Source organism: Loxodonta africana, chromosome 2 (assembly GCF_030014295.1).
Source record: "Loxodonta africana isolate mLoxAfr1 chromosome 2, mLoxAfr1.hap2, whole genome shotgun sequence".
Classification (NCBI taxonomy): domain Eukaryota; kingdom Metazoa; phylum Chordata; class Mammalia; order Proboscidea; family Elephantidae; genus Loxodonta; species Loxodonta africana.
This window is the reverse complement of record NC_087343.1, coordinates 49,649,068-49,664,410: the sequence shown is the minus strand read 5'-3', so window position 1 is coordinate 49,664,410 and position 15,343 is coordinate 49,649,068. Positions and strand designations below refer to the sequence as shown.

The window sequence follows — 15,343 nt, the reverse complement described above, 5'->3', positions numbered from 1 at the left end:
TGCTCTGCCATTGGCAGGCGGGCTCTCGGGCCACCGCACGTCACTCTCTCACCCCACTACTTCGGCCTTCAGGCTTTGTCCCCGCCTCTTCCCCCGCCCTTCCAGCCACGAGGGAAAACCCGACCTAATCCCCGCCCCTACTTTCCTTCAGATTGGTAGAAGGCCGGCTGGGGGGCGGACACTGCCGGGTTACTCTGCCGGGCGCGATTGGTTGCTGGCGCTACTGTCCCGCCTCCCACCGACTCCCGGCGGTGCCGGGGTCCGGTGGCTCGGCGCCTATAAAGCTGGTGGTGGGGGGAAGGTTTCGCGTACGGTCTCTTCGCGTCTGGCGTCCTCTCCTTAGCTGCTGCCTGGTCACGTTTGGGTGAGTGTCCCGCCTGGGGGAGGAGAGCTGGTCTGCCGAGCGGCCGCCCACGGGGTGAGGGCCGGCGGAGGCGGTGTCCTTGACTAGGCCGGAAGGAGCTTGGGCTCCGGGTCAGGGCGGAGGTGTGGACCTGACCTGGGAGGACCGGGCGTCGTGAGCGGGGCTCGTTAGGTCTTCTCTGTCAGGGAGCTGGGGCCGACCGTGGTGGGTCTGAGGAGGGGCCCAGGACACTCGTGTGGACGGGCGATTCGCGGAGCAAAGAAGGCAAAAGGGCGTTGAGGACCAGGTGTTGAAGTGACATGGCCAGTTAGGGAGGTGGCTGTGACTGCCGTGAGGGGATTAGGAAGGGGGGCCGTCAGGAGAAGAAGAGCTGGGCTGCCGGGGCGTTTCCGGATCTCTGGGTCTAGCCTGGTCGCAGAAGGATTGGAAATACCAGGCTTAGATGGATTTGTATGTGGCCGGGGGTGTGTCCTCACGATGCCACATATAGAGAGTTGATGGAAGTCGACAGCATTTTTCTTCTTTGCTCTCAGGTGCAAAAAAACCGTGGTTTAGACCTGGGTGGTACTGGGGCGCTTGACAGCTTCGGTCTGTGCATGCTTTAAATCTCACAGATTGCTCCCTCCCACTTTCCCACCTCCCTATTTTTTATGTCCCGCCTTTTTTAAAATAGGTTTCCTCCAGTGTTCTGAAATCCTGCGTCTCCCTCCTGCTAATTAACCTTCAGAACCAGCCTGACGTGAGATCCACAGGGTCCTCACGCACACAATAGGTTTGGGGTTACGTCGAGGACATTTCAAAGCCAGGTATATACAGGAATCTTTGAAAACGTGTTCCCCGCCTCGATCAGTGATAGCGAAAGGATTACTCTGACACACCCTGTTGAAGGTTTTGGGAACCTGGTGATGTGAGGAGGGCTCTGCTGGCCCTCTTTGCCTTGTGGCTTTGGCCTTCAGGCATCACTGGCTGCTTTCACTGCTCCCTTCTGTGCTGCCCCTCCCTCCTGTTGATGGTCTTGCCAGCCTGCTACAGTAGGATGCTGTGCTCTGGCTGCTGCTTTAAAGAACTAACATGTGCTCTGTTTCAGGGATGAATCCTGAAAAACAATGGTGAGATAAATGACAAATTAAGATGAATGGAAGTGCTTTTCTAGTTGACTAGTTGACAGATTTTGCCTTCTGAGATTGGTTTTAGACATTTATTGCACAGTTTATTCAAAGGAAGGCAGATTGAAAACCCTTAACCTGTATCTGTGCCAAATGTCTCTTTCCAGCTTGAGACATCTCAGGTGTTTGTGATCTTTGATCAAATCCTTTTTTAAAAAATTTTATTTTTGTTGTTGAGAATATACACAGCAGAATATAAACACCAATTCAATAATTTCTACGTGTACAATTCAGTGACACTGATTACATTCTTCAAGTTGTGCAACCATTCTCACCCTCCTTTTCTGAAATGTTCCTCCCTCTGTTAACATAAGCTCACTGCCCCTTGAGCTTCCTATCCACTCTTTTGAGTTGGTGTTGTTAATATGATCCCATATAAATAGTTCTTTAAAAAAGCACAATGCTCAAGGCAGATATTCTTTAGTAATTAAACTATTGTTTCATTTTAAGGAGACTTCAGGAAATATTTAAGGTTTAAAGATTACTTTTCTTTAATTTCAGTTATTTTTGTGTGGAGAAGAAAGAGGGCAGGGATGGATATCTTATGGGAGGTGGGAAAGACTTTATGTCTGACTTTTATCCATCTCTTTCCTAAATATGTAAATATGCCCTTTATTCCCCTAGATCAGCTCTAGTTTAGTCAGTAACCCCAGTTCTCAGAAGGTGTTCTCCATGAGAAGATTTGAAAGGATATTATGTTTGGGACCTTGCTTTTGATTTTGTCTGTTTTCTTGAATATTTCTCCAGAGTGCTTTTTACATCTTGTGTCTTTTAACTATGGGGCTGATTTTGAGATTTTTGACCTATATTTTATATAACTTTTCTCAGAGGAAATCCTCAACCCTCAGATATTGATGTAATTTGGATTTCCTGGGTCCTTTAGAATTGTTTAAAACCTAGTCAGGTCTTCCATAATCCAATGGAATTGGAAGTAGGGGACTGTGGTTGGAGCTGTGAACAAAGGAGCTTGATGGGCTGTATACCAGAATCCCTAATTACTTAGTTTAGTTTGGAAAGGAATATTCAGCCTTCTAATTGTATACTGGGTTAAGAAAATACCAAATTTCATAGAAGGGTGTGATATTTATTTCTTAAAAAGGTGGTGGTATGGATTTAAAAAATCAAGAAAGATGATACCTAATCTGATGGGAGGGTGCTGAGACTAGACTCTTAATCCAGTCATCCTAGTGCTTGGCACATGGCTCATGCTCATTTGATGAGTGTCAGCTGAGTGTAGTAGAGAAGAAGCTAGTCTTTGAAAGCTCACAGTCTTCATCTTTGCTGGGTTTGTGGCTGTGGAGGTGTGTGTGGGTATAGCAATGCTTGTAAGACCAACAAATATTCTCTTCTGATTCCATTTGGACACTTTACATTTTTCACTTTAGGATTTGAGAATGATTCTACCCTACCACTTGAACAGCCACAATACAGAGCCAATTTCCTTAAACTCCTGGACACTATTTGGTGCTGTAGCTCATTTCAAAAAGTGATAGCGAAAAGAACAACTTGATGGTGAGGCTTGCTACAAGTACCTGCGTCTAACAGATTTGTCCTCCAGTTTTTATAACATAATTCCAAATTAAGCCCCTCAAAAAAATGGCAGGGTTCATGCAGGTCTTCTGTGTCAGGGACTCCCAAAGGAATTTCAGAATATTCAAAATACAGCTCCTTTCTCAAGAGGAGTCTAGGAATCTAGTATAGATAAGAAGACCAGCTCATACCTAGTTTTCCATAAACATTAGGATATGAAGACTTTGGTGTGAATGACATACCCGCTTTAGGAGTGCAGGGCAATGATTAGAAAACTCACTTTCTGTGTGGTCAATCTAGGAAGCCTTCCTTAGAGCAGGACCTTGAAATAAGTAGAATCTCTGATAGGCAGACCAGGCACTCTGGGGGGAGGCAGGCAGTGATGTCCACATTTTTGAATGTGGAGAATGAGACCAGAGTGCATAGGTGTGATCCAAGCTTTAATAGCAATTTTTGCTTGCTTGCTTGCAGGGGTGAGAGGTTGCCAGCTCATTCTCAATATCCTGCATTTCTCTTTTGTAACAGTGAAAAAGACCAGGAGGTAATTGCTTATAGTTTATCATTTGCCAAAATGTGTACTTCATGAACTTCTGACTACTTGTTTGAATCAAGCCATAAGGAGGAATTCAGAACCCTAATCCCCAAAAGAGCCCAGATGTACAAGTTAGGGAGAAAGCATCCTTGCACAGACCCGATTGACCCTAGGCAGTCTCATCATTATTCAGTTTTAATCTTGGCCAAACTGATCCTGCCTGTATTGCGTTTCAGGAGTCTCCAAACATGCTTTCTGGTAACCTGCTCAGAGGTAGCAATGCTTCCTGACCCATGTTGCTTCCCTCTCTCAATTACTCTGAAAAGATTTCTGTTAGAAATAAGCTGATGATCTGTTGGAGGCTTTGGCAGTACTGGTTTAGTGAGAATATTAGAGAACAGCAGTTGCAGAAGAGAACAGGACAAGACCTGTCACAGAAGAGCCTAATCCCTCTCTGAGTCTTCCCCCAAAGTGGTGTTAACGGCCTCCATTTGCTTTCCTGGTCTCCAAGCCTCTTTTTCTCCTAAGAATTTCTTTTACTAGTGATCATATGGACTTTCATTGTGTTATCCTTAAGTGGCACAGCAGTCCTTTGTAAATTTTTTTTCTTCTTTCTTTTTTGCTCTAGTGTTCTCTCTCTCTCTCTTGCACTAACCCCATCTCCAATTTAAATAATCAAACCAAAAGGGGAATATTGGCAGTTTAGGGGAAATTTCCTTATCACCCCTGTTACCCATTGCCATCTGTTACATTCTGACTCATAGCGACCCTGTTAGACAGAACTGCCCCATGGAGTTTCCAGGGAGCGCCTGTGGATTCGAACTGCTGACCTCTTGGTTAGCAGCCGTAGTACTTAACCACTACACCACCAGGGTTTCATTTCTTATCACAGATAATGTCAAATGTATTTACATACATGGCTTCAAGAAGAAATATTAGTTATTTAAACAGTTGCAACATAGAGAAGGACTTATGTTTTCCCCTCCTGGGAGAACTGTGGTAAGATTAAAAACCCATTGCTGTCGAGTTGATTCAGAAATCCTGGTAGTATAGTGGTTAAGAACTACATCTGCTAACCAAAAGGTCGGCAGTTCAAATCCACTGGGCGCTCCTTGGAAACCGTATAGGGCAGTTCTACTCTGTCCTATGTGGTCACTATGAGTCGGAAGGTCACTATGAGTCAGAATCGACTCCACGGCAATGGGTTTTTTTTTTTAACGGGTAGAGTTGATTCTGACTCATAGCGACCCTAGAAAGTATAATACGCAGATTACAAAAGCATAGTTTCAGGTAATAAAGTACAAAAGTAAGTTATTTTCCAACTATATATTTAATATTGTGATTAAAGGGAGACATTTTTAGAATGTAATTGTCTTTTCCTACAAAACTCATGTCTTTAGAAAATTTTTAAATTTTAATTTCTTTTTGGGGGGAAGTTAGTAAAGTAAAAGGAATTGGGGCTGTGAAGAGCTCTTAAACGATCTAATCATGTAAAAGAAGTAAAACTTTACTAAATGGCATCTAAATACGGCTTCCTGTAATCAGGCAAGAACGGATGCCAAATTTGTTAATAATTAGAGAGCAAAGGAAATGGTGTATGTGTAAAACATAGGAGCTATTGTCTCAAGTAACAGACAGTCCATCGAACCAGATGGAATGGAGAAAATGCTCCAAATTCACCTTCCCATTTTATTTCCACTTAATTTAAATGGTACTGCTTAGGGCTGCTTTGTCTTGATATGTCAAATGCTTATCTTTTTGTCACAAGCACTGTGGTGGGGGGGGCATTTTCTAAAGGTTGGGAGGAGTGGAAAAGGTGGCAATGTTGAAAAATAAGAGAATAGGATTAAATCAATCAACATGACTAGGTCTTACGAGAAAGACGTATTTTGTTATTGGTGCTTTACATTATAATGAAGCATTTTTCACATGTATTTTCTCATCACAACAATCTTTCACAACGAGCCAGGCTCTATTTTATAGATGAGGAAATTGAGACTCAGAGAGATGCCTTGGCTTTCTAAAGCCACAAACTCCTAGGACGAGAGTAGCCTCTTTGACCGTGTAGGTCTTTCACTTCAGATATTTGCTAACTTTGCCAGTATGATTTCCCTCAGTATTCTTGAAAACCCAAATTTAATAAATAAAGAAAACTGCAACACTGGCAGCATCATGCTTATTTAAAGCCTGAACCAGTGATATGAGTTTCTTATTTTACTTCAGTACCAGGACTAAACCTACCACTTGCTACAAGAGCTAATAAAAATGGGGGGGGGGGGGGCCGGGGGAGAAGGGAAGTTGTTTTTTTAGCTATCATTTTTTTCCCCTAAGAAAAAGTCATTTTGGTCTATTTTTTTAATGTAATTGGACAAATAAATGCTTTATTTTTATCTCTGAATTGGAGTTATATTATTTGAATTTGTGTGGTGATTTTATAACTTTAAAAGCAGCTCTTATTTGAATTCCCAGTGCCTGAAGGAGGAAACAGACCTGGAGACTGCAGTTCTTTATCCCTCACACAGGTACGGCATCCTGTCACGCTGCTAAAGAAAAGTGTTCCTCTCTCCTGGAAGAGGGGATTTAATTTTTATCCTAGAGCAAATAAGTATTTTAATGCATCATGTAGTCTTAAAACCCTTTTCAGGGTTATGTCCGATCTTTAAAAATTAGTTAATGCCATAGTGCTTCAGGAGACTACTTTTGCTTTTATTAGGCTAATGTTTAAAATCTAAAAACTAATACCAAAACTTAGTGTTCATTCATAAGGAAAAAAGTATAGATAATAAAATGTGGACACATAAACTGTTTAATCAGAAACAATAACAGGTAAGCATTTTCTTTTGGGGATCAGGTTTGCCTTGAATCTTTGCTAGGTTCCCAATTTAGGTGGGGGCAAAAAATTGTTTCACTTTTTAGATTTAAGCCATGTGTGCCAATAGTGCTTTTAAATTTGCAGTCTCAAAAGATGTATATCTGGGTTATAGATGAATGTTTAAAATTATGTGAGAATGGAATGGAATACTACACATCGATAAAGAACAATGATGAATCTGTGAAACATTTCATAACATGGAGGAACCTGGAAGGCATTATGCTGAGTGAAATTAGTCAGTTGCAAAAGGTCAAATATTGTATAAGACCACTATTATAAGATCTTGAGAAATAGTATAAACTGAGAAGAACACATTCTTTTGTGGTTACAAGAGGGGGGAGGGAGGGAGGGTGGGAGAGGGTTAAAAAAAAAAATTATGTGAGAATGGATAGCAGTTGCAAGTGTGTTTGAACCAAGAGGTTAATTTTTTTTGCAGCCATTGCTTTCTAGTATTCCCGTGGAGCTCCTTATGATTCTATTTTTTGTGTGTGTGCCTCAGTTTTATGATTTGTTGTGATTGTTACTGATTTTAGATTAAAAGGCTAGTAGCATTTCATTCATTCAACGTTCAGCATCTACCATATGCCAACCACTGGGCTGGGTACCAGGGATAGAAGGACGAACAAGGCACAATTCCTGCTCTCCAGAAGCTCTTTTGTCTCATGTGAAGAGGCTGACCCTAATACATAGAAGAGGAGAATCTTCAAAGGGTTTTAAAAAGCATCTTGACAAAGATCAGATGTATATTTTGGAAAGATGTCAGTTGGCCTAAGCCAGGGGAAAGAGTGGAGGCCAAGAGCTCTGATAAGGAGACTGGTCTGAGTTCCCTGTTTGTTTTTCTTTTTTTCTTTTTCTGACTTACCGTTCATTCACAGATTTTAAAGATTCTCTGGGAATTATATTGATCCCTTTGGGTCCACCTGGGCAAGAAGCCCTCAGAGCTTCCGCATGAGCTTGATTTGATGACTCTGGAAATAGGCGGTGAAGCTTCTTTCTGTCCACCAGAGGGGGTGAGCCATCACTTTAGGGAGAAAAGCTTGCATCCTCTCAATTTTTAATATAGCTTTGGAAGGTTTACAGAGTTGTGTGGTAAAAGTGTACCTTCCTTCCCTTCCCATTTTTAAAAATGGATTTTGAAAGAAAACATTTTATTAGATAAAAAAAAAATTTTTTTTATTATATACTCTCCGTTATATCATTTGTTCCTCACTAGAGCTTTTTTTTTTTTTAGAGCTTAGACTTTTTTTATTGCTAACACAGTACTCTGAAAAATAATGAAATACCTTCTTACTCATAGTTGAAGATTAAAAAATATATGCAGTCAACCCACCTGGATCAAGGGAGAATGAAGAACACCAAGGTCACACGATAACTATAAGCCCAAGAGACAGAAAGGGCCACATGAACTAGAGACTTACATCATCCTGAGACCAGAAGAACTACATGATGCCCGGCCAAAACCGATGACTGCCCTGACAAGCAGCACAACGGAGAACCCCTGAGGGAGCAGGAGAACAGTGGGATGCAGACCCCAAATTCTCATAAAAAGACCCGACTTAATGATCTGACTAAGACTAGAGGAATCCCGGCGGTCATGGTCCCCAAACCTTCTGTTGGCCCAGGACAGGAACCATGCCCGAAGACAACTCATCAGACATGGATTGGACTGGATAATGGGTTGGAGAGAGATGCGGATTAAGAGTGAGCTACTTGTATCAGGTGGACGCTTGAGACTATGTTGGCATCTCCTGTCTGGAGGGGAGATGGGAGGATAGAGAGGGTTAGAAACTGACAAAATTGTCAGGAAAGGATAGACTGGAAGGAGGAAGTGGGCTGACTCATTAGGGGGAGAGTAAGTGGGATTATGGAGTAAGGCGTATATAAGCTTATATGTGACAGACTGACTTGATTTGTAAACTTTCACTTAAAGCACAATAAAAATTATTTTTAAAAATGCAGGTAATTTTTTAAACTGTTAGATTTTTAGAAACTCTATTCTATTTATAAAATTTTTATGATATTTAGAATAGTGAATTAACCAAAATACCCCTGTCCTGGCTGGGTAAAGAGTTAACACCATAATGTGAACAGCTCAGATCTTTAGCTAGTCTCTCTCTTTTTTTTTTTTTTTTAACTCACATCTGGTGTACTTTAGAGAGGATTTAAGAGAAGGTCAAAGCACATACTTAATAGGATGGTTAAAAGCAAAGATCACAGACCAAAAGCTATGTCCACTTCTCTGTTCTTTGAAATGCCGTGGAAGCAGTTATTTCCTTGTATTTTCTTACTTCTCCTTCCCTACTTAATCACACTCCCTCTCGATTTTAATCAACAGTGAAATATTTCAAACTAGATGGCTTTTCCCTAAGAACATAATGGAAGAACCTTGGCTATCAAAAAAAACTCTCAGAGAATGAGTAATAATGATGGAGTTTGACAATGTAAATTTTGTTCCACATCAAGATGTGGTAATGTATGGATGAGGACAGAGTTAAGACTCAAATTCATTGATTGATTTTCAATTTGATGGGTTTGGGTTATTTTAGTTAACATATTAAATTTTTTTTTTCTCAAACAAAACCTCTAAGAGGTTTCAGAGTAATTAAGTTATACCTTATTTCATAAGTACCATATATAAAGATCTGATCAAAGCAAGTCCAACTATGGTAAATCTGGATTCATTTTGGAATTGATGCCTTGTATTATGGCTTTTTATAGAGAATTGTGCAGCATTATAAGGATGATTTAATATTTTTAGCCAGTGTTGCTACCTGATAAAAGACTTTGCTGAATTTAGTAGTGAACAACTCTATTGTAAACTTCAGAAAGGTTATACACGTGTCTATTTTATCTCCAAAACCATTACAAGTCATTGGGCCAGGCAGAGAAAATCACGTTGCCCTTAGCATGTTTAAAACCGTGTGAGGAATTGAAAAAGAATCTAAAGGGTAATCTTGTGGGGGAAGACTGACAAGGTGGTTTCATCTGCTGTGGTGATTTATGGGGTGATGTGTGGGGATAGCTAACTTGTGAGTATGTGGGCTTTTTTTGTTGTTGTTGTTTAAGTTGTAGAGCTCTTTTTTGTGGGTTATTTAGAGGACTTCATTGTATTTTTACATAAATTTAGAATCTGCCTAGTAACATATTTGACAGCCCCTTATGTCTTCATTTACACTTCAGTGTAACAGATCAGGCAGCGAGTTTAGATGATGATAAAATCAATGGGGAGAGTTTTGTTGAGTCTTCTGATGAAGGTAGATGTCAAGCATTGCAAGTGCCTTAGATCCACGTCTGTAGTCTTCCATTTCAGTTTATTTGAGGCACAGAAAGGGAGTTGTAGTTGAAGGGGTCAGGAATATACCCTCCCCAGCTTTAACTAGAATGAGCCTGCCATACGAAAAAAGCAAAAACCCACTGCCATCGAGGTGATTCCAACTCATAGCTTGGCAGACTTGGCAGAAATGCCCCATAGGGTTTCCAAGGCTGTGAATCTTTACAGAAGCAGACTGTCAAATCTTTCTCCCGAGAGTGGCCGGTGGGTTTGAACCTCCAACCTTTCAGTTAGCTGCTGAACCCTTTAACCATTGTGCTACCACTGCTCCTCCAAGCCTGCCATAATCCTTTGTGTCCTGTCCCTGGGTGTTGGTGATGATATTGTTTTTCCTGTGTTGAGTATAGGATTAAGGTTATTAATTTAGGGGGTTGTTATTGTTGTGTGCAGTCAAGTTGATTCTGATTCATAGCAAACCTATAGGACAGAGTAGAACTGCCCCATAGGGTTTCATAGGCTGAAATCTTTATGGGAGCAGATTGCCAGGTCTTCTCCCCTGTGGAGCAGCTGGTGGGCTCCAACCGAGATGGTGGGTTAGGAGCCAGTGCTTAACCATTGCACTATCAGGGCTCTTTATTTAGGGATTGGGAGGATATAATTGGCAAATAGATTATGTTAAATAGACTGTAGATTAAGTTAAATAGATTGCTTTGAGGGCATTCTTTTTTCCATTGTGGAGTTGAGTAGTAGCAGTGTATATTGTTGTATATCGTTTCAAGTTAAAACAGATTTATTAAGGGTATTGGAGGACGACGTAGCCCGCTGAAAATGGAACCAGTTAGACCCGAGGCAGTTTCCTTGTACAAGTGTTCTTAGGGGGTATAAAGAGAAACCAAACCATAGGGAGGACAATTACAAGAAAATCAATGAATATTGTGAAAATCACACTTTGATTGGTTACTGATTATTAATAGTTAGTGATTACAGATAGTTTTACAGGGTGCTTAGATCATGGTCACGAGATGCTAACATGTATTTTCTCTTTGTCTATCTTGTAAAAATGCCTTGTTGGCAACAGCACTGTTCCTGAGTATGTGTATTTTGAGGGGTGCAAATGGGCACTTGGTTGAGCTCCCTCAGCATATGGTTTTGACCAAAAAGGAGAATTGTTTTTCTCAAAAACATAGCTTTTAGTCTAGAAATCCTGATTAAAATTAGATAGCGTGGTCAGCATATTATGCCTCTGTGTCACTGGCTGCGCTGACGGTTTTCTTTTCCCGAGACAATATACTGTGCTTGCGGAAATGGAGCATACGAAAGTTTAACACATCAACTGTCATAGGGTTGACACGAATTAGACGAAGACTCCTGATTTCAGAAATGTATTTTTAAAGTATGACTTCTAATAGATGAAATCTGATAGTCTAGAAGGATGGCCAAGAAATGTTGTACTAATTGTCCAATGAGTGATGTTTTAAGTTTGGAAGAGGGTAAGAACACTTTCAGGTTGATTGGTTTGGAAAAGTTACATGGGTGAGATGATTTATATGACCTAAGTCTGTAAAGAATTTGGATAAGCAGAAGAAAGAGGTGGATCCTTAAAAAAGAAAACTCTAAAAGTGTTTTGAGGGCAGTGAATAGAATAGTTTGATGAAAGTAGAGAGGTTAAAACCAAAACCGATTGCTGTGGAGAAGATTCCAACTCATATTGACCCTCTAGAACAGAATAGAACTGCCCCACAGGGTTTCCAAGGAGCAGCTGGTAGACTAAACTGCTGACCTTTTGGTTAGCAGCTGACCTTTTGGTTAGTAGTTGTAGCTCTATGCCACCAGGGCTCCAGAGAGAAGGTTATGCATAGTAAATAGTTGTAGAATGGGGAAAGATTGGGTAATATTTGGCATTTATCCTTGATTATTAACTTAAGTGTAATTCACTGTGTGGGTTTTCTAGTGTAGGTCGCATAAACCAGAGTTAAGCAATCTTATAAAAATCCCATATAGGATGGAGGTAGATGGGAAAGCCCAAGTGAGAAAATGTATGTAGGTGTTGAGTAAAGTGATAGGAACAAGGGCAGCTTGTCAGAGCATGTTCTCTTTACCTTCTCAGGGGTGGTTCTGAGTGCTACTTTGGTTGAACTCCACTTCTTACCAGAAAAATAGACAGAAGGAAACAGTGTTTGCATGGAAGAGTAGAACAAAGTGAGACGCATTTCTGTATTAATTTACTGTATCTGAGCCTGGCAAGTCACAAGACAGTTGAGGCTAGAAACCTGGTAGCTATCCTGAGCTCTTTCTTCTTTCCCTAATGTCCATTCAGACACAATTTCTGCTAATTTTTTGGCTTCTTACATATTATTTGAAGCTGTTCATTCTTCATCCCTCTTGTAGTAACTGCTCCAATTCATAACCTATGTCCTATTGGGACTGCAGTATTAGCTTCCTAATTGATATTCCTTGCCTTTGGGCCTTTCTTTCTCAAATCCATTCTCTGCAGAACACCAGAGTGACTACAACAGAGGCTTTCAGACTTTTTTACTGTAAGAAATATACTTTATATTGCAACTCAGAAGATTTCAAAGGGTGGCTCAGGAAGACAAAGTAAAGTATTATAATGAAATATGCAAAGACCTAGAGTTTAGAAAACCAAAAGGGAAGAGCGCACTTGACATTTCTCAAGTTGAAAGAATTGAAGGAAAAATTCAGGCCTCGAGCTGCGATATTGAAGGATTCTATGGGCAAAATACTGAATGACACAGGAAGCATCAAAAGAAGATGGACGGAATACACAAAGTCACTGTAGAATTGGTTGATGTTCAACCATTTCCGGAGGTAGCATATGATCAAGAACTGATGGTACTAAAGGAAGAGGTCCAAGCTGCCCTGAAGGCATTGGCAAAGAACAAGGCTCCAGGAACTGACTGAATATCAATTGAGATATTTCAGCAACTAGTGGATGCAGCACTGGAAGTGCTGACTTATCTATGCCAAGAAATTTGGAAGATAACTTACTGCCTAATTGACTGGAAGAGATCCATATTTGTGCCCATTCCAAAGAGAGATGGTCTTACAGCTTGTGGAAGTTATTGAATGATGTTATTAATATCACACACAAGTAAAATTTTGCTGAAGATAATTCAAAAATGGTTGCAGAGCACATCGACAGGGAATTGCCAGAAAATCAAACTGAGTTCATAAGAGGATGTGGAATGAGGGATATCGTTGCTGATGTCAGATAGATCTTGGCTGAAAGCAGAAAATACCAGAAAGGGGTTTACCTGTGTTTTATTGGCTATGCAGAGGCATTCAGCTGTGTGGATCATAATAAATTATTAATAACATTGTACAAAATGGGAATTTTAAAACTTAATTATGCTCGTGTGGAGCCTATGTATAGACCAAGAGGAGCCAGTCTTTCAAACAGAACACAAAGACTACAGCCTTCAGTATAGATTACACCTCAACATAAAACAAAAATTCTCACAACTGGACCAATGAGCAACATTGTGATAAATGGAGAAAATATTGAAGTTAAGGATTTTATTTTGCTTGGGTCCACAATCGATGCCCATGGAAGCAGCAGTCATGAAATCAAACGACATACTGCGTTGGACAAACCTGCTGTATGCATGCGAAAGCTGAACAATGAATATGATCCACAGAGTTGAGGCCTTTGCATAGTAATAAAACACAGGTAAATATCTTCCTTCAAATTTATGCACCAACCACTAGGGCCAAAGATGAAGAAATAGAAGATTTTTATCAGCTGCTACAGTCTGAAATTGATTGAGCACGCAATCAAGATGCATTGATAACTACTGGCGATTGGAATACGAAAATTGGAAACAAAGAAGAAGGATCAGTAGTTGGAAAATATGGCCTTGGTGATAGAAACAATGCTGGAGATCAAATGATAGAGTTTTGCAAGACCAATGACTTCTTCATTGCAAATACCTTCATTCACCAACATAAATGGCAACTATACACATGGAACTCGCCAGATGAAACACACAGAAATCAAATTGACTACATCTTTGGAAAGAGATGATGGAAAAGCTCAATATCATCAGTCAGAACAAGGCCAGGGCCAACTGTGGAACACACCATCCCTTGCTCATACAGAAGTTCAAGCTGAAACTGAAGAAAATCAGAGCAAGTCCACGAGAGCCAAAATATGACCTTGAGTATTTCCCACCTGCATTTAGAGACCATCTGAAGAGCAGATTTGATGTAATTAACAGTAGAGACCAAAGACCAGACAAGTTGTGGAATGACATCAAGGACATCATACATGAAGAAAGCAAGAAGTCACTGAAAAGACAGGAAAGAAAGAAAAGACCAAGATGGATGTCAGAGAAGACTCTGAAACTTGGTCTTGAACATCAAGCAGCTAAAGCAAAAGGAAGAATTGATGAAGTAAAAAAACTGAACAGAAGATTTCAAAGGGCCTCTCGAGAAGATGAAGTAAAGTACTATAATGACATGTGCAAAGAGCTGGAGATGGAAAACCAATAGGGAAGAACGCGCTCGGTGTTTCTCAAGCTGAAAGAACTTAAGAAAAAATTCAAGCCTCGAGTTACAATAGTGAAGGATTCCATGGGGAAAATATTAAATGATGCAGGGAGCATCAGAAGAAGACGGAAGGAATACACAGAGTTATTATACCAAAAAGAATTAGTTGATATTCAACCATTTCAAGAGGTGGCATATGATCAGGAACCAATGGTACTGAAGGAAGAAGTCCAAGCTGCTCTGAAGGCATTGGCGAAAGACAAGGCTCCAGAAATCGATGGAATATCAATTGAGATGTTTCAAGAAACAGATGCAGCGCTGGAGGTGCTCACTCATCTATGCCAAGAAATATGGAAGACAGCTTCCTGGCCAACTGACTGGAAGAGATCCATATTTATGCCTATTCCCAAGAAAGATGATCTAACCGAATGTGGAAATTATACAACAATATCATTAATATCACACGCAAGCAAAATTTTGCTGAAGATCATTCAAAAACGACTGCAGCAGTATATCAACACGGAACTGCCAGAAATTCAGGCCGGTTTCAGAAGAGGACATGGAACCAGGGATATCATTGCTGATGTCAGATGGATCCTGGCTGAAAGCAGAGCATACCAGAAGGATGTTTACCTGTGCTTTATTGACTATGCAAAGGCATTCGACTGTGTGGATCATAACAAACTATGGATAACACTGTGAAGAATGGGAATTCCAGAACACTTAATTGTGCTCATGAGGAACCTTTACATAGATCAAGAGGCAGCTGTTGAGACAGAACAAGGGGATACTGATTGGTTTAAAGTCAGAAAAGGTGTGTGTCAGGGTTGTATTTTTTCACCATACCTATTTAATCTGTATGCTGAACAAATAATACGAGAAGCTGGACTATATGAAGAAGAACGGGGCATCAGGATTGGAGGAAGACGCATTAACAACCTGCGTTATGCAGATGATACAACCTTGCTTGCTGAAAGTGAAGAGGACTTGAAGCACTTACTGATGTATAGATTACACCTCAACATAAAACAAAAATCCTCACAACTGGACCAATGAGTAACATCATGATAAATGGAGAAAAGATTGAAGTTGTCAAGGA

General features: G+C 40.6%; 1 protein-coding gene across 5 annotated transcripts in view; it reads left to right on the top strand.

Moving 5' to 3' along the window:
• The first annotated feature begins 222 nt into the window (after positions 1 to 222).
• The window catches only part of HMGCS1 (3-hydroxy-3-methylglutaryl-CoA synthase 1), a 29,662-nt gene continuing 14,541 nt past the window's right edge, over positions 223 to 15,343 (top strand). Inside the window, exons 1-3 of one of the 5 annotated variants that reach the window (XM_064271733.1) lie at positions 223 to 364; positions 6,062 to 6,114; positions 7,762 to 8,183. The gene's annotated coding sequence lies outside the window, so the exon portion shown is untranslated. Of the gene's footprint in view, positions 1,171 to 3,578; positions 3,602 to 6,061; positions 6,115 to 7,761; positions 8,184 to 15,343 lie in introns of those variants that run through there. The other 4 variants (XM_010588123.3, XM_010588124.3, XM_010588126.3 and 1 more) reach the window with 4 other exon arrangements.